This window comes from Mytilus californianus, unplaced genomic scaffold, assembly GCF_021869535.1.
Source record: "Mytilus californianus isolate M0D057914Y unplaced genomic scaffold, xbMytCali1.0.p SCAF_14, whole genome shotgun sequence".
Lineage (NCBI taxonomy): Eukaryota > Metazoa > Mollusca > Bivalvia > Mytilida > Mytilidae > Mytilus > Mytilus californianus.
Genome location: NW_026262626.1, coordinates 15,095,921 through 15,121,658, shown reverse-complemented (window position 1 = coordinate 15,121,658; position 25,738 = coordinate 15,095,921). Strand labels below are relative to the sequence as shown.

At 31.6% G+C, this 25,738-nt stretch overlaps 2 protein-coding genes across 6 annotated transcripts in view; both read left to right on the top strand.

Annotated features, from left to right (window-relative positions):
• The window catches only part of LOC127724240 (uncharacterized), a 136,690-nt gene that overhangs the window by 25,907 nt on the left and 85,045 nt on the right, over nt 1-25,738 (top strand). The window lies entirely within an intron of this gene.
• The window catches only part of LOC127724252 (uncharacterized), a 259,524-nt gene continuing 244,798 nt past the window's right edge, over nt 11,013-25,738 (top strand). Inside the window, exon 1 of the mRNA XM_052231189.1 lies at nt 11,013-11,086. The gene's annotated coding sequence lies outside the window, so the exon portion shown is untranslated. The remainder of the gene's footprint in view (nt 11,087-25,738) is intronic.

Genomic DNA, 25,738 nt, shown 5'->3' with positions numbered 1-25,738 from the left:
CGTTGGAGTATATGGATGTAAATGGAGACATCTTATAACCAATAGATTTTATTTTTACAATAATGTTGTTTATCCTGTCGTAGTCTACCCATGACCTCTGTACACTAAATTCGTTAGCGGTGTACTGATTTATATTGTAGTCAGTGATAGCATGGTCTATTAATTAATTTGTTAGAATTGCGTTTTGAACTACTAGTAGCTTTGTGTAACACTGAGTACACTACACTTTGGAATGGTACTTTCAGTTTTTGCTAATTTGAAATGTTGAACAATTTCTATCCAGGGGCATTTAACTGCTTATTGTACGTCAGAGGCGGATTTAGGGGGCACAGGAGGCCTTAGCCCCATCCCCCTTTTGTGGGAAAAATTTGGTTGATTATTTAGGGAATCACTGAAGCATGACTGGAGCGAGCCCCCTCTTATGCAGTCAGTAGGCCCCCTTATGAAAATTTCTGGATCCGCCACTGTATCTTATGGGTTTTGCTCATGTTTCAGACCTTTAAATGTTTAAGATTGTCTTTTTTTTATTTTTGTGGATAGTTGTCCCACTGACAATCATACTACAGCTTAATTTTGTAAATATGTAGTGTGTTACACATTCCCACTAGACAGAAAACAAAGATGATTATATACAATTATTGACTTTGATGAGGTTGATACAAACATATTTAACAATCCCAGATATATGATATTCACGGCGACCTACGACCGAGGTTGATTGTCATATATCTTGGGTTAATAAACATTGAGTCAACTAATACCAAAGGTCAACAATTGTTTTATTACATATCTTTTTTTATCCACCTCCAAATTTCTAATACTTGCTCCAAGGCACAGTTAAGAGAATTTCTATATGGTATCCCTTTTATTTTTTGAACCAACCTTCAACGGTGTTTTTAATTTGTTTTACCAAGTTTATCGTGTTATCTTTATGTTCGTTCGTTTTTGATTTATTATAATATATTGTATATATCTAAATACTATATCATAAGTACGTGTGAAATTAAACCATCTACTTAATTTGAAATTAAAGAGGCTTACGATCTGATGAACGATCTGAGAATACTACTGAGATTTTTGATGACCTGTCGTATCTATAATCTGTCCATGATAGAACAAATTAATTAAATCGTTGCAGATATCTTTCGCCCAGACATTTTGATACTACATGCAAATAAAGATCAGAATGAAGCAAATGAGTGTAAAACATTCTTAAGGAATAATTTTCCCGATATATCCAATCTACAAGTTGCACTACCAGAAGATTTGTTAGCACCCGGAAGTCAACGTCTGCCCTCTAACCTCTCTTAGACTCATGTAGACTAGTTTTCATCTTTCTAACTAAAAATCTCGAATCGGATGCAGTTGCAGAATTTGGGAAACAAATTACTCTCATACAGTCGTTGGAAGATCCACAGAAAGCAAAAAGAATCATTCCATTACAAGTGAATGAAGGACCAATATCAGTAGAGTTATCGCCACTCGTATCTTTAAGTTATGTCAAAGACACAACTGATCCTGAGTTTCCCTCTTTCAAACGGAAGTTAGAAAAATTAGTAAATTCTTGGAGGAAAGCCTTGCCATGAGATCTAAAGAACTGAAAATTAACAAATTAAAAAACAAAAACAAAAAAAAACGAACAAAAAAGTGCGTGTCAGAAGTGTTTTTGCAAGTTATTTTTGGTAATTTCTATCGATATGATGTGTCACTCTCTTTTCAAATGGATTTTATAGTTTTTTTTCTTATGTGGTGCTGTAACATTACTATCCCAGGTAAAGAGGCGCCGGCACACATGTATATCCCCACTATTCTGTATGTATCTGTCATTTGTCAGCAGCCTGTAACTCAGCGGTTGTGTTTTGTTGCTCTATATTATATTTGTGTTTCGTTTATTCTTTTGTACATTCATCAGGCATTTGATTTTTTTTGTATTACATTTTTGTCATGCTGCTTGCTATGCGGTATGAGTTTTGCTCTTTGTTGAAGGTCGTACGTTGACCTGTAGTTGCTAACATCGATCTAGGTCATTTGGTCTCAGATGGATAGATACCTCAATTTAAAACATACCACATCCCCTTAGTTTGTATTAATTCGCTAAAAGATAACAGTGGATGCAATTAGATGCTTCGATAAGGCAATCAGATCTTACACCGCTAGTAGTCTCAATCGTGAGATTGGTGTAACCTTTTGCAAAATAACATTTTGAATAACTTTCTACCTGCAGGTCATTTGATACTTGAAATAATTTATAAGCACTTAACTTTAAAGACCATGCTGTCTAAATATAGTTTTCGTATTGAAATGTGTGTTTAGGGAACTTTAAAAGGACGGTAAAAAAAAAATCTACTAAGGATTTTATGTGTATACTTAGTCGTCTATAGAGCAAATATCAGAGTTATGTACTTCCTTTTGCAATGTCTACTTAATTTTGTCGAGGTTTGAAATATGACAACTATGATGTAAATTATCATTTAAAAGTAAAAGAGTTGGGGAATAAAGTTTGTACTTATTATAGGAGAACACGTTAGAAGAGCGTTTGAAACAATTTTAGAAATGTGCATAAAAGACCCATTGGTGGCCTTCGGCTGTTTTCTGCTCTTTGGTCGAGTTGTTGTCCCTTTGACACATTCCCCATTTTAATTCTCAATTTCATAAAAATACATTTTTTCATAAAATTCTTGCTTTTGTTTTGCATTTTTGTCATATATATAATAGTGTTTTTTTTTGTGCATTTAACCATAAGCACCAATGATCTTAATAATAAAACGGTTATCAATAAGTTTGATATAAGGATAGTTTTGGTGCAAAATGTGAAATGAAATAAAAAATCATTTTCATAAGGAGCACTCAAATACAAAGCCAGGCATGTATAAATCCCTGATTAACCATATAACCAAAGTGGAAACGAATATATGTCTGAGGGAAACGCTAAGAATCTTATTTTGCTCTTTATTTTCTAACGTATTTTTATTGAGAAATCTATATTATAAATCATGTCAGTTCCGAAGCACTTTAACAGTTCACAAGCAGTGGTATCGACTCCGAGCTAGAACATGAAAATAACACTTTATAATTCACTTCTATAGATTTCCTTGATCAGGAACGCTTAAATCGAAAAAAAAAAAATGAAAGGCATGGCTGTCTGAATACTTGTCGAGCTATATGACCAAGTGGAATAGTCAAAACCCATCTAAGGTCAACTTCGACTAAGGGAGTTGGAACTATCGTTAATCAAACATTTTTAATTCATTAACAGGAATTTTTGGAATTTTATGTTATACATGTAAATTCATATCAGTGCCGGAGCGCTGACTACTAAGCTGATGATATCGTTGGTAACTTGCAGGGTACCAGTAACGGTATCTACCTAGTGCTAGAAAATGAAAATATCTACTGTGTCAGATGCGCATATATAGATGTACCTTCATCAGTAACACTCATATACAAACATTGGAAAGCCAGGGATGTATAAGTACTTGACGAGCTATATAATTAAAAGGGACACCAAAAGAATAGCCAAGACCATCTACGATCAACTATGTCTGATAAAGTTGGATTCTAAGTTTCTAATAATCTCTTTTTTTATTAAGATATTTTTTTAAACTATGATAGTATATTATTGATCGAGTCAGTACGGATGCACTGACTACTGGGCTGACAATACACCCGTAGGTAAAAATCCACCGGCAGCGGTGTCGACCAATTGCTCTTAGGTAGCAATATACAGTCAGGAAAAAAATAAAAGTTTACCCTGATAAAAAAAAAAGTAAAATCACAAAAATACTGAACTCCGAGGAAAATTCAAAAAGGGAAAGTCCCCAATCAAATGGCAAAATAAAAAAAAACCAAAAACATCAAACGAATGGATAACAACTGTGATAAATTTTACCTCTCCCTTTTTCCTTGCTTTCTTACAAATTAAGCCTACTGTTTGTGTCATATATGTACATATGTATGTAATCAGTACCTTCCAAAAATTTGATTTCCAGTAGTTAAAATGGTAAAATAAAATTTCTTTTTGGTGTATCCATGGCAACAATCTGTTTTAATGTAGTAGGTTGTTTTCTATGGCTGTGAATAACAACTAACGAATAGGATGTAGGGTTCTGATGTTTTATTACCAGTAGATAAAACAAGTCTGAAATAGCAATACAACATATATAAATAACAAGCTATTTCATATAACATAACTACTTTTACGAAATATCACAGTTTATGTAATACAGAAATATAATAATAAATAATACATTTATCTGTTATTAAATAAGTAGCAAGTAAAATGTTTTACAAGTAGAAGATGTTCAATGTTTACAGTCAGTGAAATTGACGTCGGTGTCACGTGTACTTTAACAACAAGATTCACTTTTATTTACACTGTATAGTGCAATGTGATGTACGATAAATACGTGTATCTGTGTATATGTAATCACTACTGGTTTACCTTACAAACGGTATATAATAAATGTTATATCTACATTTATTAATAATAACTTCATTAAAATATATAATACGTATAATAATTAACTACATAATATCATACAACAATCATAAAGTTGCAAATATAATAATCATAAAGACTTATGATGTCAATATTATTGATTCGTTAAAAGCTCCAAATAAAGGGGAGGTAACTCATGTTTACAATACAATATAAACAATGCCAAACTATAAATAAATATACTCTTACCACTTATGGAGTGAGTTGAACTAGTAAGGTTAACGGCACATCAAATAAACATCACACAATCATGTGTCTATATAATTACACATTACATGGAGTCCTGAAACCAAAATACGAACATAAATACTCGGACTCTAATTATAGAAATATACAATGTGACAAATATTCTTTACTCATTCATATTTGTACTTTATAAAAACTATTCGATACAAAACTATTACTTTATATAAATGGAAACACTTTTTTACGTCTTTTGTTTAACAAGCCGCCATTTATAAAATATAGACTATTCGTGACAATAATCAAATAATAATGTACGCAAATTAACAATATAATTCTACCGTGGCAAATAAACCGTAGATTATAAAATCATATACTTATAGCTTAATAAAATACTCTCATGTACATCTTGTGTACTTATGTTACATGCATGCGATATGAGGAGAACGTTACAAGACAAATAGAAACTTTGCTATAATACCATTTACGTGAAAAATATAAATAATGTTAATAAAGAAGTAAACTTACAGTATTCAATAATATGTTGTCCAAAATATAAGGTTTACAGGTAACTATGTGGTCAATATAATCGGGACATAAATACAATCGACTGTCATGGCTATCGTCCCGTGGAAATATACAGGTACAAAACAAAGGAAATTAAACTTGACCGCGAAATACTAACAGCCAATCAAATACAATGATTCAAGTAAATCCCTACTGAATATTCATAGAAAATAACGTGAATATTACTATACATATAAGTAAGGTTTTCAAGTAATAATTTACACTAAAAATACAATATTCAAAATATGTAATTAAGCTTTTATCATAAATATAGTAATTTAATAAATAGATGATTTTTACATTATATAAAATGATCATAAAAATCACTCTGCTACATTAATTGTTATAAAATATTGCAAAAAGGGGGGTAAAGATGTCACATCTTTCCCCAAAAATTGGCAAAAAGTAGAATTTCAATCCCTTAGAGTGATACCTTATTGGAAACTGTTTACATATATCTATCAAGAGATCAAATAAAAGTCATGTCTTTCGTCTCATTTTTTTGTAAAATTGCATCAAAAAGTTCGTGGGGGAAAAAAAGCGTTTGTAAACATTACAATAATTTCTAGACCTATGGCCGGTCTGGCTATGAAAATACGGACAGTCAAACAGAAAACAGCCCATAAAACATGTCAAAAATAATCTTGATGTTCTTATAAACCCACCTTGAAGGCTAAATTAGTCATCAGCTGTCTAAAAATGAATTTTATTGCACAATAACTTTTTTATTTGAAAAATCCACCAGGGCCAAAATGCGAAACTACATTTCGAACTGTGTGTTGCTACCTTAATAGTAAATATTTTTTTAAATTCCCCCTTTTAATTAGTTTTCTGTGTTCTGCTAGCTTAAACAAGTAAATTGGCCTTTTATTTTTGAAAATTGATTGAGTAATAAATATCTTATGAAGATTAGCAGTTGACACTGAAACGCGACAAACAAAAATTTAAAGAAAAGTGCTAAGTCAAAGTGTAAATCTCATTTCTGCCCCAATGTTTGGTAAAATTTTAAAAACTATACCTCTTGTATTTGTTTTTTAATGTTTCAAGTCATAATAAGATCTCTGAAGATGCCAAATTGTACAAAATTAACCAATTTTAAGCACACAATGTTAATTTTTATATGTATTGCATACCAAAGCCTTGATTATGAAACTTGCTAATAGGGAATCAATTTCTAACATTAAAAACAAACTATATATTTAATTTTAGCCAAAATGTAACATGAAACCTTGCTAAAAATGATAATTTGATATATTCGCATAAAAAAATACAAAGCGTTCAATACTTTGGCTATTAAATACAGCGCAATCCTTTGGTAGCAAGGCTTAAGCGAATAGAGTACAAAAATAAGCTTTAAGTCAAAATGTCTATTTTTGGTTGCTAAGGAAAATAAACAATAAAATTGACATGTATTGTCATTCTAAAATACTTATTTCCTCAGAAGTTGATTAAGAATCTTAATTTTAATAGATTTGTGGTATGAATAGTCTTAACTTATGCGATTCTGAGCTTTCCAAGTATGCCATAAGGTAGCAATATACAGTTAGGAAAAAAAAAAGTTTACCCTGATAAATTTTACCATCCCCTTTTCCTTGCTTTCTTACAAATTAAGCCTACTGTTTGTGTCATATATGTACATATGTATGTAATCAGAACCTTCCAAAGGTTTGATTTCTAGTAGTTAAAATGGTTAAATAAAATGTATTTGGGGTATCCATGGCAACAACCTGTTTTAATTGCTATAAGATATTGCAAAAAGGGGGGTTAAGATATCACATATTTCCCCAAAAATTAGCCAAAAGTAGAATTTCAATCCCTTGGAGTGATACATTTTCTGAAACTGTTTAAATATATCTATCAAGAGATCAAATAAAAGTCATATGTCTTTCGTCTCATTTTTTGTAAAATTGCATCAAAAAGTTCGTGGGAAAAAAAAGTGTTTTGTAAACATTAAAATAATTTCTGGACCTATGGGCGGTCTGGCTATGAAAATACGGACAGTCAAACAGAAAACAGCCCATAAAACATGTCAAAAATAATCTTGATGTTCTTATAAACCCACTTTGAAGGCAAAATTAGTCATCAGCTGTCTAAAAATGAATTTTATTGCACAAAAACTTTCATATTTGAAAAATCCACCATAGCCAAAATGCGAAACTACACTCCTAACTGTGTGTTGCTACCTTAAATGAAAAATAAAATACTTTATGATTTTGTTGCATCCGGACGTTTTTCTTTATTTACCTTCAACATGAACGCTCAAATTATAAAAAAAAATTAAAAGAAGACAAGGACGTATGCAAGGAGATAAGCAATAAACTAGTTTATGTTTCTGTGTCTTCAAGTATATTAGTACTGAATCGAAGAGAGTGAAGACCACTATAGCCAGTAATTGAACATAGTTTTTTTTTCAAAAGTTCGATGCAAAATTTAACCTTACAAATTAATTTGTATAGAATAAAGGGTTTGCTGTCCTTTGATTACTATGGATTTATTTATTTTCATAGATTGCGGAAAACTTGCCTTTTCGTGGATATGTGATTTCGTGGTTTTGCCAAAGTCTGCGTACAACCTGATAGAAAATTTGTTATTCGTTGAACAATTAAATTCGTGGTTCAACTGTACCCACGAAAACAATGCACATTGGTATCCAACGAATAATAATGAATCCACAGGTACAAAATTGTCTTTTCGCATATTGTCTATTGAGTTTCACACCTTTCTATTACATCCTTTCTATTTACCAACATCTGCATCTGTTTTGTCTTGTGGTTTTCTTAAGGATTTTTATATTTTAGTATTACCCTTTTCATACTTTCGTTCTGCATTTTCTATTCCGTGATGATGCCTTATAAAACATTTTCTTGTGAAATCTTATGCTGTAAAATGTTAGGTACATGATACTTATAAACAAGGCATTTTTATGAACAAAACTTTTAGATTTTAATTGATACGCGTCTTTCGATTCTTTACAACCGTTTTTATTGCGACATCAATATTTTACTTATTGTCAATCAATAGATCTTTTGTTCAGAGAATTTAATACTTGTCAATCAGGGAGTTTGGAACCTCTCGTTAATTCAACATTTCGAAGCGTCTGGTAGTGATTGTTGGTAGTGAAAGATAATAGGATCAAAGGTAAAATTCTGTGATTCACAACTCATTATAGATATAAACCAAAAAAACCAAAACGCATTCTTTTTTAACTAGGATTCAAAATGGAAATGAACAAATGTTGATCACGTTAGTTTCATTCTTTGCAAGGAGTCGATACCTCTGCATGGTGGACTGTTAGTCCTCGGTGGTATCATCAGTTTAGCAGTCAGTGCTTCGGGGTACTGATATGATTTATAACATAACTTTATTAAATTAAATTGTTGATCAAACAAACAAATTATAAACAAAAAGTTTCAAACTCCCTAAGGCAAATTTTACAAACTGAATTTTTCAAAATACTAAGCATTTTGTACCCAAGGACTAGATAACATAAGTTGTATTTGGAAAAACCTTTTGTTGTATTTGGGTCCTCAATGCTCTTCAACTTTGTACGTTATTTGGCTATTTTAACCTTTTTTCTATTCGAGCGTCACTGATGAGTCTTTTGAATACAAAACGCGCGTCTGGCGTACAAAATTTTAATCCTTGTATCTATGATGAGTTTATTGACCGTAGATGGTTTTGGCTTTTCTTTGTATGTCCCTGTTGGTCTTAAATCTACTCACTTGTATGACAGTCGCATAGCATTCCATTATACTGACAACAATGTGTGAGCAAAACAAACAGACATAATTGGTTAAAATGCCAAAAAATTGGGATACAGCAGTCAACACTGTGTTAAAAATCGCAACCACTATAAAAACTTTGTCAACAACAACAAAAAAAAAAAAAAAAAAAAATGCATATAAACACTCTATAGACAAAGCACATAAGCAAAAATGAAAGACAAGAATACAAAATATAACCATACATGTAGCACAATAACACAATGGCGGGATGTATAAATACCGAGCCACGCCAAAAGTATATTATCAAAAATGGACTAAACAGTAAAGGTTAATTATATACAAAGCCAATAAAAAAATACTATAACACGTAATTAAGATGATAAACAACGTCAGTACCTAGAATCTATACTTCAAGAACATCATGTATATTTAGTGAAGTTGATAAGGAATATTTTTCTTGGTATCTTCCGATGAACTTTTTTAGAAAAAGGACAAGATGTTCTTTGACATAACCCTGGTTCATCAACTTTCTGCTCAGACACTGATGACGTTTCATAAAGTCTGAGTAGTAGCTGCAATCTCTTGAATACCGAATGAGTTGGAAAATGTTTTTTCTCAAATGCAGGTGAAGTTGGTATATTGCTGCTAAGGTGGTGGGAATTGATAATTTCAAAATTAAAATCGTTTCTTTTGTCATAGATTCTGGTACTGAGATGGCCGCTTTTGTCAAATTCGAGGTATAAGACAAAATATGAGGCGGAGGAAGCCGTATCTGTTGTTTCTTTAATTTCTAGCTCTGGAGGAAGTATTAATGGAACCCAATCAAAAAAGTTTGAATTGTTAATGGAAAGAACATCATGAATATATCTGAATGTGAAATTAAATGATCTGGCTTCTTTCATCTTCTTGTTTTGGACAAGTGTCTGAAGGAACTCTGACTCATATGAAAATAAGAAGAAGTCGGCAAGGAGAGGCACACAGTTCGTTCCCATAGGAATGCCGATAATTTGCTGAAAAAGTCTACCTCCAAATTCAAAAAATTATGTTGTCAATAAGAATCTCCAGCATACTAATCACTTGTTCCTCGGTGTAGCATGTTTTACCTTTTGGTCACTATTTACAAAATATGCCGTATGGTATCCCAAAGCAATACATTTATAGCTTATGCAACCATTTTTATATTGAAAATCATTGTGGATTATTACTTTTACAAGATTTTTCAATTTCACATGGGTGATGGTGGTATAAAAGGATGAAAAATCAAAGGTTTTGATAGAAATAATTTCAGAGAAAGATCGAGATTTAAAACTATCCAGAAGTTCTTTAGAGTTTTTTGAAGGATACATCTTAATTATAAAGCTTGAGTTGAAAATTTAGTTATGATATGTAAGCGATATTTGTAACACTCTTGGTTGAGTTGTTCTTGTTTTTTTTTAAGTCGACCATTTTTAATTTTTAATCTCCTAAACGTTTTAAATAGTATGCTTCCAGAATGTTTAAACTGTCGCGTACCAAATTTAAGTTATTCATTTTAAAACCTTTGCAAAATGCTTTATACAATTCGATAATTGTCAATTTTATTAGTAGTACATCTTTTACCCTTCCAGAGCACCTGCAATCAATCCCGTTTTTTTGTGGTGTTATTGTTGATCAGGATTTAGTTTTCTTTATTGTGTTTTTTATACTGCTGTTTGTGTTTTGATCATTTTACGTTTTTTGCCATGGCGTTGTCCGTTTGTCTTCGAATATGAGTTTGAATGTCCCTTTGGGTTTCTTTCGCCCATCTTTTACGTCAAGATAACTTAAATTTTATAAAGAATACCTGGTGTCTCAGCTTTATAAATAAAATGAAGAAAACAGAATCGAAATGACCTCTTCTTCAATACTTTTGTTTCCATGTTCGTTTTTAGGTCAATGTAAACAAAAAATCCCTACTCGAAAATGTCGGATGAAAACAAATCATAGTGTTTTAAAATAAGATTATTTATAACACGAGTATGATAGTTGTATAGTGGTACTTTGTGGTATGTAGATATATCTTAACTTTCTGACGTAACTCAATTGAAAAAAAAAATTGAACATTAGGGCTCTCATTTCGAATGTAATAATAGAGGTTTGTGTTATTAGACTTGATTATGTATGTTTAATTATAATTTGTTGACTTCTTTTATGTCAACTTTATAGATTCTATTAAAACTTTTGATAACACAACACTATTCGCAGTGTTATTTTTTAAATGATTTTTAATGATGTATTCAAACAAAGAATTTTGAAATAGCTAGTCACTTTCACTTCCGTACAGTTGTTACTTTAAGTATTTCCTAAAAAAACAAACTGTCTTTTGAATTATTTAAGTTATTATTTAATGTCAAATTAACTGACAAAGACAAAATGAAATATATTTTGGTTTCATTTTAAAAGTAAATATTGGATTTTTATAGTTATTTATAAAATTGTTAAGGTTAAGTTATTTATAAACTGGTTTAAACATGTTAAATATAAACACTTTTCGATGCGATTTGTTTTTAAAATCAGACATTTACTTTAAGCAATTTTTGTAAAGTCAAGTTATTTTTCATTTGGTAAAAATTCTTAAAAAAAGAAATATATTATTTTGATTACATTTAAACGCAGTTATATGACATTAGTTCAAACATATTTTATTCGCTAAAATGTACAGAAGCGATCTAATAGATAGTAATTGGCTTTGAACTAGCTTTCAGTAACAGAAAACACTCTTACATCAGTGCTTTGTGTATATTGTCTTCATGTTAGTTGTTTTTGTGCTTCGTACCGATCTATTGAGCTAAGCCATTTGCAACTGAAATTTAACAGTTTGTTCTTCCCGTACGAAATAAGTAGTAGGATTCCACCTAGACACTAGTAAGAATGTAGTAGGAATCCACCTAGAATCAAAGATTCTATATAGAAAGTAGGCGGACATGGAAAATGAACAAAATTCTGACTGGATTTTTTATTTTATTCACTTGCAAAATCCTACCATCTAGCTGGAATTTTAAAAGTCTGTATGGATTTTTTTCTGTTTTGAAAATCTTAAGTGGGAATTTGGACAGAAAATATGATAAGATTATTCATTTTCCTATTACAAGATTCCTTCCAGAACTAACTTATTCCTACTAGAAAATCTTTCTGCATGGAATCTTTTTAATTATCTTAAACTGGATTCCTGTTTGCTAATGACACAAATTTTGTTAAATGCAAACAAGTTCCAGTTCACAAATTCAAAAGTTGAATGGTAGAAGAATGAAAAGTTGTGTTGAAACACAATATGCTGCAAGGGTTAAACAACTACAATATTGAAATATGAGAAAATATGGCTCATGTAGATTGAAGGTAAATTTTATACTTTTAAGATGAAATTTTTGATCTGTTTGCCATATATTTAGTAATCAGTTAATTCAACAATAGTGCATAATTTTACTTATTAATTTTTCATAACTCTTTAATTTCATCTTAGAATCAACATTTGTGCCCATCTACATATATGTTTGGATATATCACAGCTTCCTCATACATTTCAAAAGTCATCTTTTTTTAAATGAATATATTCCATGCATTTCCTTTGTTTTTTGTTGTTGAGATTCAAACTTCAATGATTGATCCAGTTGTGTATTTGTGAATATACACTTATATTTTGTATATTTTTAGATTCCTACTAGAAAATATTTTTTTCTATTTGGAATTTTGAAAAATTCCTGCCAGGTTTCTAGTAGGAACTTTATTTTCCCGCCAAATTATTCCTGCTAATTTAAATATTCCTGGTAGGAATATACGATATTCCTTCTAAGAAATTCCTGCTAATTTAAATATTTCGGCTATTTTCCGTGTGGATTCCTACTACTGTCTGACTAGAATATTACTCTTTTCTGGTAGGAATGGTCAATTCAATGCAATATAATCCTACTATATTCCGTGTACATTCTGTGTGGAATATTTCATACAGGCTATGTTGTGCTGTTACACCACTGTCCCATGTAAGCGAGGAAAAGTTCGTGTCGCTCAGTCTTTTGTTTTCTATGTACTGATTGGTCGTTTTTCGTTTTTTTTGACATGGCATTGTCAGTTCGTTTTCGACTTGTGTGTTTGATTATCCGTCTGGTCTCTTTCGCCTCTATTTTTTTTAGCTTTCAAAAAACATGTTAAACTCTGTCACGTTCTTTACGTATATGTCCAAAGTCATGAGTCTCTAATTAAGTGGTTGTCGTTGGTTTATGTCTGTCAAATTTGTAAATTAATTTGTTATAAATTAAGCTGTTAGCTTTCTCGTTTGAAATGTTTCACATTTGCCATGTCGGGGCCTTTTATAACTGACTATACGGTATGTTTTTTCTCATTGTTGAAGACCGTACGGTGACCTATAATTGCCTACATCCTCGTCATTTTAACTCTGATGGATAGTTGTCTCATTGTCAGTTATACCACATCTCCTTATTCTTTTAACCCCGCCATATTTTTTATGTGCATGCCCAAAACCAGAAGCCTACAATACGGTGGTAGCAGTTGGATACTGTCTGTAATAATTGTTATTGATTTATTTTGTAGTATAAGTGAACTCATCATAGATACCAGGCTAAATTACATTTAATTGTTAAATTCAACAACACTTACCGTTATCTTGATAATATATTTACGTAAAATAATCAAGAATTTTCAAAATATACTGCCGAAATTGAAACAAAGAATCTTACTTTCACTAAATCAAATGCAAACGGTAATAACTGTCCTTTCCTAGATTTATATATTTCAGTTTTACATGGGAAACTCTACAGAAAAATTAACGATAAAAGGGGCAATTCTTCGTTCCAATTGTTAATTTTCTTTTTTTTTATATACCGTTCGCTATGCCTGTGTCTGTAGTGACGTTTCGGATTTCAATGAACGTAATATATGTATTAGAATTGTCTCGTTACCACAAATTACTTCTTGCAAAGTTCTTCCATAAATACAAAGATTTGGTCTGGAAGTTTGGCTGTACCCGTAGCAAACTTATTTTAAACGGGATAGCACATTCCAATCTTTACGGAGATGTTGTTTACCGAGCCCGGTATTCAATTCTATTTTTTCGATTATTTGTTTACGAAATGTAAAGTAATCAGGTCAGACCGCTTCTGTTTATGTTGCAGTGTAAACGCACTAGATTAAATAAGATCGATCTCGATCGATCTTGCTTGTGCAAATGTTAACGCGAACTGGTCTATTTAAGATCGATTCAAATAAAGATCAGTTCAACTTCGTACAAGTGTAAACGGGGTCTAATATTTTAAAGAAGACGTGTTTCATGTAGTATGTGTTCCGTTACACAAATTCAATGTTGAATCAAATACTTATTATAAATATTATACTTGTTTCCTTCAAATTTAATCAATACTGAATGGTAATAACTGAGGACAATCAATAATAAGCTTTTATAGCCGACCATAGGGTATTTTGTACCGTACGGTTGCTTTTAATTGCTTACATCCACTTTACTTGGTTTGATTTGATGTTTGGTGTTTTAACGCCACTTTTAAGCACCGCTTTTGGGCTATTTCGTGGCAGCCAGTTTTTATTGGCCAGTTTTTATTGGTGGAGGAAGCCGGAATGCCCGGAGAAAACCACCGACCTTCGATAGGAAAACTGACAATCCTAGTCAATTAAGATTGGAGTCGAGTGCACCCGCACGAGCGGGGTTCGAACTCACAACCTCAGTGTTGACTGGCTAGTGATTACAGTAGTAACTACTTAGACCACTCGGCCACCGAGGCCCCCAACTTCATTTGGGCTTTGATGGATAGTTGTCTCTTTGGCAATCATACCAAATCTCCTTATTTTTATTTTGTTTGTATCCATATTATTTAAAGATAAGACATGATGTTGTTAATTCTTTTTTGCTTGTTTTGCTTATTTTTATTTTCATTTTTCGTTAAATCATTTTGACTTTTCTTTTTCGTCTTGTTTTAATTTTGTTTTGTTTTTGTTTTTTGTTTTTTTTTTTGAAAAGGGGGGGGGGGGGGGGGGGGGGGGGTAGTTTATTTCTTTCAACATTTTTTACAAAACCTGGACCATTCTAATTTTTAAAATAGAAAAATTTTACGTCGCATGTATTGCATATTTTGTTTGAATTCCATTATAACAATATATTATTCTTTAAAGGAAAGTATTAATTGGTTGAGTAAATAAATTATTTATACTTAACTCTTACTATTGCATTACAATTTTTATTAAGTTATGTGAATCCAAGTGTACAGAATATCCTGCACAGTACCTCAAACTATTTTGTATAAACAAAGGGAATAAACCCTTATCAGGTATCTATAATGACAATATTTCATGAAGTTAGTTTTTGAGCGAATCTTTGTCGTATTTGAGCAAGTAAATATTGCAAAATTGTGTTGATTTTCTTCAAAATTAGACATTGGATTAGAATACCTACAAAATTTTACTGTTCTCAACTTCAGGATGATGCATGCAAAATTTTGATGTCTGTTTACGTTTCTATAAATAGCGCTAGGTCCCGATAGGATATTAAATTGTTGCATATGGTAGCGAAAAATAAACGTTGTGGATAATATTACCGATTTTCACTTTGTTATGAAATATAGATACAAAAAGGTAAAATGTTGAATCAAATATTTATTATAAATATACTTGTTTCCTTCAAATTTAATCAATACTGAATGGTAATAACTGAGGACAATCAATAATAAGCTTTTATAGCCGACCATAGGGTATTTTGTACCGTACGGTTGCTTTTAATTGCTTACATCAACTTTACTTGGTTTGATTTGATGTTTGGTGTTTTAACGCCACTTTTAAGCACCGCTTTTGGGCTATTTCGTGGCAGCCAGTTTTTATTGGCCAGTTTTTATTGGTGGAGGAAGCCGGAGTGCCCGGAGAAAACCACCGACCTTCGATAGGAAAACTGACAATCCTAGTCAATTAAGATTGGAGTGCACGAGCGGGGTTCGAACTCACAACCTCAGTGTTGACTGGCTAGTGATTACTGTAGTAACTACTTAGACCACTCGGCCACCGAGGCCCCCAACTTCATTTGGGCTTTGATGGATAGTTGTCTCTTTGGCAATCATACCAAATCTCCTTATTTTTATTTTGTTTGTATCCATATTATTTTAAGATAAGACATGATGTTGTTAATTCTTTTTTGCTTGATTTGCTTATTTTTATTTTCATTTTTCGTTAAATCATTTTGACTTTTCTTTTTCGTCTTGTTTTAATTTTGTTTTGTTTTTGTTTTTTGTTTTTTTTTTTGGAAAAAGGGGGGGGGGGGGGGGTAGTTTATTTCTTTCAACATTTTTTACAAAACCTGGACCATTCTAATTTTTAAAATAGAAAAATTTTACGTCGCATGTATTGCATATTTTGTTTGAATTCCATTATAATAATATATTATTCTTTAAAGGAAAGTATTAATTGGTTGAGTAAATAAATTTATACTTAACTCTTACTATTGCATTACAATTTTTATTAAGTTATGTGAATCCAAGTGTACAGAATATCCTGCACAGTACCTCAAACTATTTTGTATAAACAAAGGGAATAAACCCTTATCAGGTATCTATAATGACAATATTTCATGAAGTTAGTTTTTGAGCGAATCTTTGTCGTATTTGAGCAAGTAAATATTGCAAAATTGTGTTGATTTTCTTCAAAATTAGACATTGGATTAGGATACCTACAAAATTTTACTGTTCTCAACTTCAGGATGATGCATGCAAAATTTTGATGTCTGTTTACGTTTCTATAAATAGCCCTAGGTCCCGATAGGATATTAAATTGTTGCATATGGTAGCGAAAAATAAACGTTGTGGATAATATTACCGATTTTCACTTTGTTATGAAATATAGATACAAAAAGGTAAAGTCTATAACTTTAGCCTAGTTTGAAAAGCTAAAATTCATGTTTCCTGTGATATTTTCTTTTTAACTGACATCGAATGAAAAAGTTTTTTTTTGTAATTTTTACCAACGTCGATAACACCAATTATGCATTACGGCAGATATGAGTTTATTGACGTGACGTTCCCACAGAGTCCCTACCAGACGCGTGTTTCGTCTACAAAAGACTCATCAATAATGCTCGACTCCAAAAAGTTTAAAAGGCCAAATAAAGTACGAAGTTGAAGAGCATGGAGGACTGAATAAGACTGTTGATTTTCTATTTCGGTATCCCGGGTCTTTTATATTTTACTATACGGTACAGTTTTTTTTCTCATTATTGAAGACCTTACGGCTACCTGTAATTGTTCACATCTTTGTCTGCTTGTTTCAATGGATAATTGTCCCCTTTGCAATAATACAACATCTTTTTTTTTTTTTATAAAGGACTGTTTTAGTTTTAACAACAAATATTTTTGACTTATTGCAGGCTAACAATGAGTGGACGGGATGCATGCCTTGTTGCCGGAACAGTTGCAGTTTGTGGGATATTTGGATACCTCTGGACTAAACGACAAACAGGTATGTTTTTATATATATGATCACAAGCTGTAGATATAAAATGTAGCGAATTGTGTCAACGAAACAGTTATCTAACGATATACACAATCACAATTAGATATTTAAACATGAACATACGATATTCAATAATAGGCAAATATATAAATAATACAATCTGCCAAAATGTCAATAAACACCGACATTTATAAAGATTTTACCTAAGTATACATATACTAAGATAAACACCAAAACACCATACGCTATAAGTAAAGACATCCGCTGGGGAGATATATAATTTAGTCGAAGTCGTGATATAGAATTTATTTTTAGGAGAAAACAGTTCTTCCCCATGTAATTAATTTAATTGGAATAGTGGCATAACAAAAAAAACAAAAAAAAAAAATACCCACTGGAAACTTACAATTATAATATGTTTTAAAAATTCCCTGAACTCTATAAAGTATCCAGTTTAACGGACAAGAAAAAGAGACTAAAGCATTATAATGCTAAATCATCCAATTACAATTCTTAAAGTAAGGCCAAACAAAAAATATGTCTATAATGGGTTCATTCCTTCAGTATATGTGGCAATTTGTCATGCTCCACTTCAAAGAGTGTTAATAAAACTTAAGGTACAAACTTTGAAGCATTAGACAAAGGAAGGAAAACCCTAATCACAGATACATTTTGATTTTTAACCTTCTGATACAGAATTCTTATGAAATGCCTACAGTAAATGAGTACATCATTGTTATATATTCACGATGGTGCATGTTTGATCTACATGAATAAATGTTAGTTTAAAAAAGAGAGGCGAAAGATACTAAAGGAACATTCAAACTAATAAGTCAGAAAGAAACTAATAAGGTCATGGCATAAAACGACAAACTACGAAAAGACAAAACAGTTCACAAAACTCAACATAGAAAACCAAAATCTTAGCAATTCGCACTCTGTTATATATACAGTATGGTGCATGTTTTATCTACGTTTATATAAGTTTTCTTTGAAAAATTTTGTTTGCCTTAGATTTGCTTTGTTATGTTTTTCGGGATGAGTGGTGGGGTGAAGATGGGGGTTCTTTCACACATCTAAGCAACACAAACATATAATATTTTAGCTTTGGCTTTACCTTTTGGTTTATAAGCTCTTCATTTTTTTACATACCTTTTGGTTTTTCGAATATTTTGGCTTCGAGCATCACTGAAGAGATATTTTCGGTTTCGGGGACTCGGTGGCAAAGTGGTCTAAGTAGTCGAACTATTGTATCATTAGCCTGTCAACGCTGAGGTTGCGAGTTCAAATCCTTCACGTTGCAGGTGCGCTCAACTCCAATCTTAAAGGACTAGGCTTGTCAGTTTTTCTACTGAAGGTCAGTTCCTTCCTGGCACTACGGCTTCCTCCACCAATAAAAACTGACCGCCACGAAATAGCACAATAGTTTTGAAAGTGGCATTAAATACCAATCAATCAATCAATCAATCAATAAATCAATCAATCCAACCAACCAACCCAGTTTAACCCTTTTTGGGCGATTTTCATACATGAACATCAGTCGTATGTTTTGTTATATTTTGTCTACACGTATCAATGAGTTCAATTTGATGACTACAATGGCATGTGTTTATACATGTAATATAATGTACTTTCATATATATCGTATCTTTTCAAGTACAACTTTTTTTTTAGGGTTGACCGCTACTCCTGCTACATTATCACAATCAAATTCATCGAGTCGTAACAGTGCACAACACATACATGACAATGCAGAGGAATACGCACGTTTGGGTAAGTTACAGTTCGTTTTATATATATACGCCAGTTTTGGCCATAGTTTACATTTGATATATGTAGCAGATAAAAACAAATAAAAAATTTCACGTCCAGAAAACATAACCCTATTAAAAAAAGGAAGTCTGTTTATATTTAATACATGTAAAGGAGGGTCTGGACGGTGTTTACATAAAAGAGAATAATGGTAAAAAATAATGAATAGAGAAAAATGAGAACAAAGAATATCTGAAAAACTAAAGAATTATACAATAAGATACTGAATACAGAAATGCATCTTAAAGTAAAAATTTTTTGCTGAATCTTTAAAAAAGAATAAGCATTATTTCTAAAGATAAAGAAAAATGCTGCAAAAAATTAGAGTATACAGAAATGAAAGACCCCTCTCCAGACCCTCGTATATGTACCTGTAAAGGATTGTGTAGCAGTAAAACGACAAAAGAATGCATTGTCATACTGTAAACCAAATTAGTAAAACGTCGGTTTAAATAACTTATGTTCTGCAATTTCCGCACGTGTACAATTCAAGGGATATCTAATTTGTCCAGGCATGATTTTAAGGCAAAGAAAATTGCAACATTCTATATTTAAAATCAAATACAGCTTTAATATGTGTCCTCTAAATATGGCGGTTATACAGGAAATATGGTTTATTGTTGGAGCTTTTTATTTAAGTATTTGGAAGCTTTCAAGGATTTAAATGTCAACTTATATCTATTTTTCATGTTTTAAAAGAAAGAAAAAAAAAAACACCACCGGACGTCACAATGAAAAACTAAATGTGTTTTTCTTACTATTACGAATTTAAGTAAAAGTATTATCCTATATATCATTCAAAAACTATTGTTGTCTGACCGAAATACGGATTGAAAGAAATGTTTGGATGCACAGATGATTGGGATTTTTATGCTTCCCACTGACAGCAACCCAACGACCAAAAACATCAAAGACACATAGAGAGCAACATATCATGAAAAACGTCTATACCTTATACTGAGTTTCCCTGATTAGCCTATTTGAAATTATTTGTTTTACACAAAAGTTGATAAAATTCAGACATTGGTCGTTGGGTTGCTGTCTCATTTACAAATACTTTCCCGTTTCCTTTTATTCATATTATTTTTCCAAAAACACATAGAAAGTATATATGTCCCGACAATATTGTAAACATCTCAGAAGAAATTATATAGTATCTAAAAATTTACGTGATATACCGTGTCAACTAGATATGCCATCTTAGTTGCAAAAATGAGGAACAGCAAATATCAAGTTTGAGTGAGTTGATTTTTAAACATTTTTCATAGGAGTTTTTGTCCTAAAATGTTACCTCCTTTTGCTGTTTTGGCTTTTATGCTGAAAACTATAACAGTAAGACAAGCACTGTAAAGAAAAAATCATCAGAAAAAAAGTTCTACAAGTAAGTTAACATTACCGTAATTGATAATCAATCGACTCTTTATAGACCGAGTTATTGCCCTTGAAGGACAATTAACACATACATGTATTTTTGCTATATAAGGTATTGAGAACTATAAATATAGAGAGAGAAAAAAAATAAATAGCTAGAAGGACCAGTAAGATAAAATATACAAATATTTGAACATAACTTAATAAATGAATACATGTACATCTTATCGCTATTTACTCCTATTCGGATAAGTTGAATTAAAATTACACCTTTTTACAAACCAGTTGAAGCGTTCAAACAATGTATTGTGCATAAAACTTTTCATAGAGAAATGTTTAAACCATCGAAAACACATCAAATAAAATTGAGAATGGAAATGGGGAATGTGTCAAAGAGACTACAACCCGACCAAAGAGCAGAAAACAGCCCAAGGCCACCAATGGGTCTTCAACACAGCGAGAATATCCCGCACCCGGAGGCGGGCTTCAGCTGGCCCCTAAACAAAAATGTGTACTAGTTCAGTGAAAATGGACGTCACACAAAACTTCGAAACATATAAATGAACTAAATTTAAAAAAAAAAACCATACAATTAAAACATAATTAAATTTGTATTCTTTTCGAATGTTTTTTTTGGGACGTATACATACTCATCCACGTTCATTTTCTATATAGAAATTGCTTTATCTATATATAACATTATACATATTTATTATAAGGTTAAATCAAAACTATCCTACTGCCTGTCGATAATTTTATTTTGGCATTGCACAAGTCATGTCTTCTTTGACTGTCCATGGCGTCAAAACACTAAATCCCTGTGATGTGTTTTAGTTGATTTTAGTCTCTGATGCATGATTTTTTTTTATTATTAATTGTTTTTGGATTTAAACTAGCTTTCAGTAACTGCGAGTACTCTCAAATCGTACTTTCGTTTATTTATTTTGTAAAAAATATTTCCGTACTCCTAACAACAAAATTATTATATTTAAATTTACCTGTTTTATGTTATTCTATTTAACGCCATTTTGTCCAAGGTTATAGTTGTCTTTTTGACATTGTTTTACATCCCCCCTTTTTATTTAATATTGTATTTATATTGTGTCATAGATCAAATTTGTTCGTTCAGTGTATGTTTACTTGTTTTTGTTTATATGTCTTTTTGATTGAGTTAAGCCAATTTAATTAATATTTTATAGTGTTTGACTGTCTTTCTATATTGTAATGTTACACTACTATTTCAGGTTAGGGTAAAGGTTGGCGCCTGTTAAAACGTTTAAACCCGCTGCATTTGTTTGCACCTGTCCTAAGTCAGGAACCTGTTGTTCAGTGGTTGTCGTTTGTTGATGTGGTTTTTAATTGTTTCTCGTTTCTCGTGTTTTATCTAGATTAGACCGTTGGTTTTCCTGTTTGAATTGTTTTACACTAGTCATTTGGGGCCTTTTATAGCTTGCTGTTCGGTGTGAGCCAAGGCTCCGTGTTGAAGGCCATACTTTGACCTATAATTGTTTACTTTTTACACATTGTAACTTGGATGGAGAGTTGTCTCATTGACACTCATACCACATCATCTTATTTCTAAGACTAACAAAGGCCAGAGGCTCCTGACTTTAGACAGGCGCAAACATGCAGCGGGGATAAACATGTTTTGTGAGATCTCAACCCACAACAAAGCATTTTCAATTACTTTAATTTGTCTTTTAAAAATTTCTTCTTAAACTATCAAAATATTAAGATGTCCACTTTCCAAAATCCCCCCCCCCCCCCCCCCCCCCCCCCCAACCACCTTTAAGCTCATTGCGGATGACCTTTGTTTTTTGCTTCACTTGACCTCAACAGGAAGTTGTCTAAGAAACTGTTAACCGGATTGGACTAAATAGCGAAAATGTGTATTGGTGAAAGATAAAGAGAAAATATAAAGAAGTTCACATATTAAGATAAAACATTGAACTTTAAATACACCAGAACTGTAAAAATGTTTTATCTAGTTTTCATATGATTTCGACAGACACGTTTTTCTGAAATAAGCTTCAGTCTCACTTTTGCTGGAATAAAAAAGAATAACAAGAAACGATTGTTAGCAACATCGTAAAAACTCGTTTTAGAACAATTATTAATAGAAAATATACCGTCATAAGCGTTTTAAAAGTATTATTAGTACATGTAAGAATAACCTATAAGCTGTATTTGCTTTTGGAATTAAGTATTATTATTATTATTTAAATGTTGCAATAACCAAACCTCTGGCTACTTTAAAAGGTCTAGGCACTGACAGCTCACTTACAATAGTACCAGCAAAATGATAGTAAAATGAAAGTAGGGTATTAAGCTTACGCATATGAACACCCTTACCATCAAACAATAAGTTTTAGCTTTAAGATTTTCTCACTATTCAGATTGTAATGATTTGGAAGAAGACCGGATTCCGTTTGGTATGTATAAAAGTTAATAATAGTTAAATTCCTCTTTTCTTATCAATTACTTTGTATACAATTCTTTTCACCGAGAGAAATGCTCCTGTTAAAATGAGATTTAAAATTTTACAAGTAGTAGTTTATCTAATATCAAAGGTATATATAAACTTACATTATATTTACAAAATTTTTATTCTAATACTTATATGATGTGTGTCATATATCAGTAGCATATAATCTAAGAAAAGTGAATATTTTTTTTCTCATTGTTGAAGGCAGTAGGATGATATAATAACTGATTAAATCCACGTCAATTGAACATTCAATATTTATCTCATTGGCATTACTCATACCACATGTCCTTATTTTCATATTGTGATTTAAGAACGACTGTTAAAATATGCTGATATGATTGCATATAAAGTTTAAAAATCCTTGATGCAGATAAATTTGCTTGAATGAAAATTAATCATTATATATATTATATATAGGAGAGTGGATAGATGCAGTAATTCTACATGCTTCCGATGATGAACCGGCTGCAAGAAGTTGTCAGAAAATTTTAATGAAAGAAATAAAGGTTCCAAATCTTCAAATTTCTTTACCGGATGATATAATTACACCAGGTTCACCAACCTTGGATGGATTAGGAAGTCTCCTAACCAAATGTAGACTTGTTATCATATTTCATACACGAATGTTGTCAACGGACGGTATCATGCTCTTTGGAAAGCAGGCTAGTATTGTACAATCGCTAGAGGACCCACACAAAAGGAACCGAATCGTTCCCTTAGTTGTTGACGACGAAGATATTCCCGTTGATATGTCCACCATTCAACCCATGAATTACGTCAGCGACATAGGAAGTGACAATTTTACAATTTTTAAAGACAAAATGGAAAAACTAATTTTAATGTGGAGGGAAAAAATAGCATAGAGGAATCAGTTAAGACTATGAAAAATAAAAAAAATATCATTTGCTAAGACACCACAAGAACAAACAAGAAACTTCCATAAGTTTTCGTGTTTACCTTATATATTTAGCGATTTGATCTTAAACCTCAGAAAAAGAAACATGTTCTCTAACATTCATGACATTAATTTATATACAAGATTCTATGGGTTGTATCTCAAGCACGACTATGTTTTCAATTTGACTAACTCATAGTATTAAATATTCGTTTGATATTCTTACGGTTCAAAACATGCCTAAAGATGTCATAAACAGATTTTTGATAGATTTTGCAAATGTTAAGTTTTATATAAAACATGAAAAGAAAAGAAATTTCAAAACCAAATACAAAATGCATCAATACTATCATACCTGTCAACCTCTGAAACTGAAAATGCAGGTCATGACCTACATCGAAGAAGAAAATGTCAGGTCATAACGCGTACGAACTTTTGCGGTCCAGTTTTAGTGTTGAGAGTTTTTTATATATACTATAACATATACATGTACCACTGAGTTTCTTAAAAATAATCACTTTTGTATTTGTTAAGTATATAAATATTTATCATTAATTAAATATCTTTCAAAAGCAATGCCCTTTTATTGTTTTATTCACACTAGTTTACTTCTTATCATTAATGAATGTCATAAACCACAGCTATACATGTTATTAGAAATCAATTATAGCTAATGTGCTACTAAACACAGGAGGAAGATAAATAGAAAGAAGTTAGTGTGTTTCCTTTCAGTGATATATCTAGAGCATATGGATTTGATTTAAAGCTTTTACATTTAAGTGATAACAAAATTATTCTCTCCAGCAGAAATGTATTAAAAGGTTCAAATTGTTTTAAAATGATTTTTACAGGATTGAGAATATTTGCAAACGGCAAATCTTTTAATCAGGACATAGAATTGTATGTCAAGCTTGACTGGTTTCAACTTTCCGGGGTACAATAAACAAACAATCCTCGAATTGTTACTTTTCAATCAAATGTAATATTTTGAAAGCTGTCATTGGCACGGTAAATAAGCAAATTCTAATTTCAATTGTTTAATATCGGTCAGAAATACACCTTATCGCTATTTGGAAATATGCGCCGGTTGACCCGAGAATCTCCGCCCCCTGAACTATTGACATCATACAACAATCACTTTTCCATTGTGGCGTCAGATAATATCTTTATGACGTCAAAATTTTACGGGAACCTTTATGATGTTCAGTAATGGCGGACAAATAGCGATAAGGTGTGTACGGGTGAAAACATGTCATTTTCTGAAATCCAGGTTTATTTGAATACCCGGCGGGTATTTAAAAATCTCGTGTGAAAGGAGAAATTCTCGGGTTTTACCCGCATAATACGGGTCAGTTGACAGCAATGCAATACTATTTTGTTTGTGAAACCGGTCTTTAAAATCAATATGCAGGGCTGACCAACATTTTAAAAATATTTTATGATAGTGATATTTTGTAGACATATAATTTAAGACCTTAATTCTCAATTTGAATAATTGGAAACTGTTTCTAAGTTATATCTATAAAAACGTATGCTTTACATTTATATGGCTAACTTTCGCGTGATGTTTACCTATTTGTTAACTGATCAAATTCTGTGTTGCTATAAAAGAAACATTTTACAAGAATATTGACATTTTCTGTTGTTAAGAGGATTAGATAATGACAATCCACTAGGAAGCCAAACATACGTATACTCACATGACACTTACCAAAGTAAAAATCCTG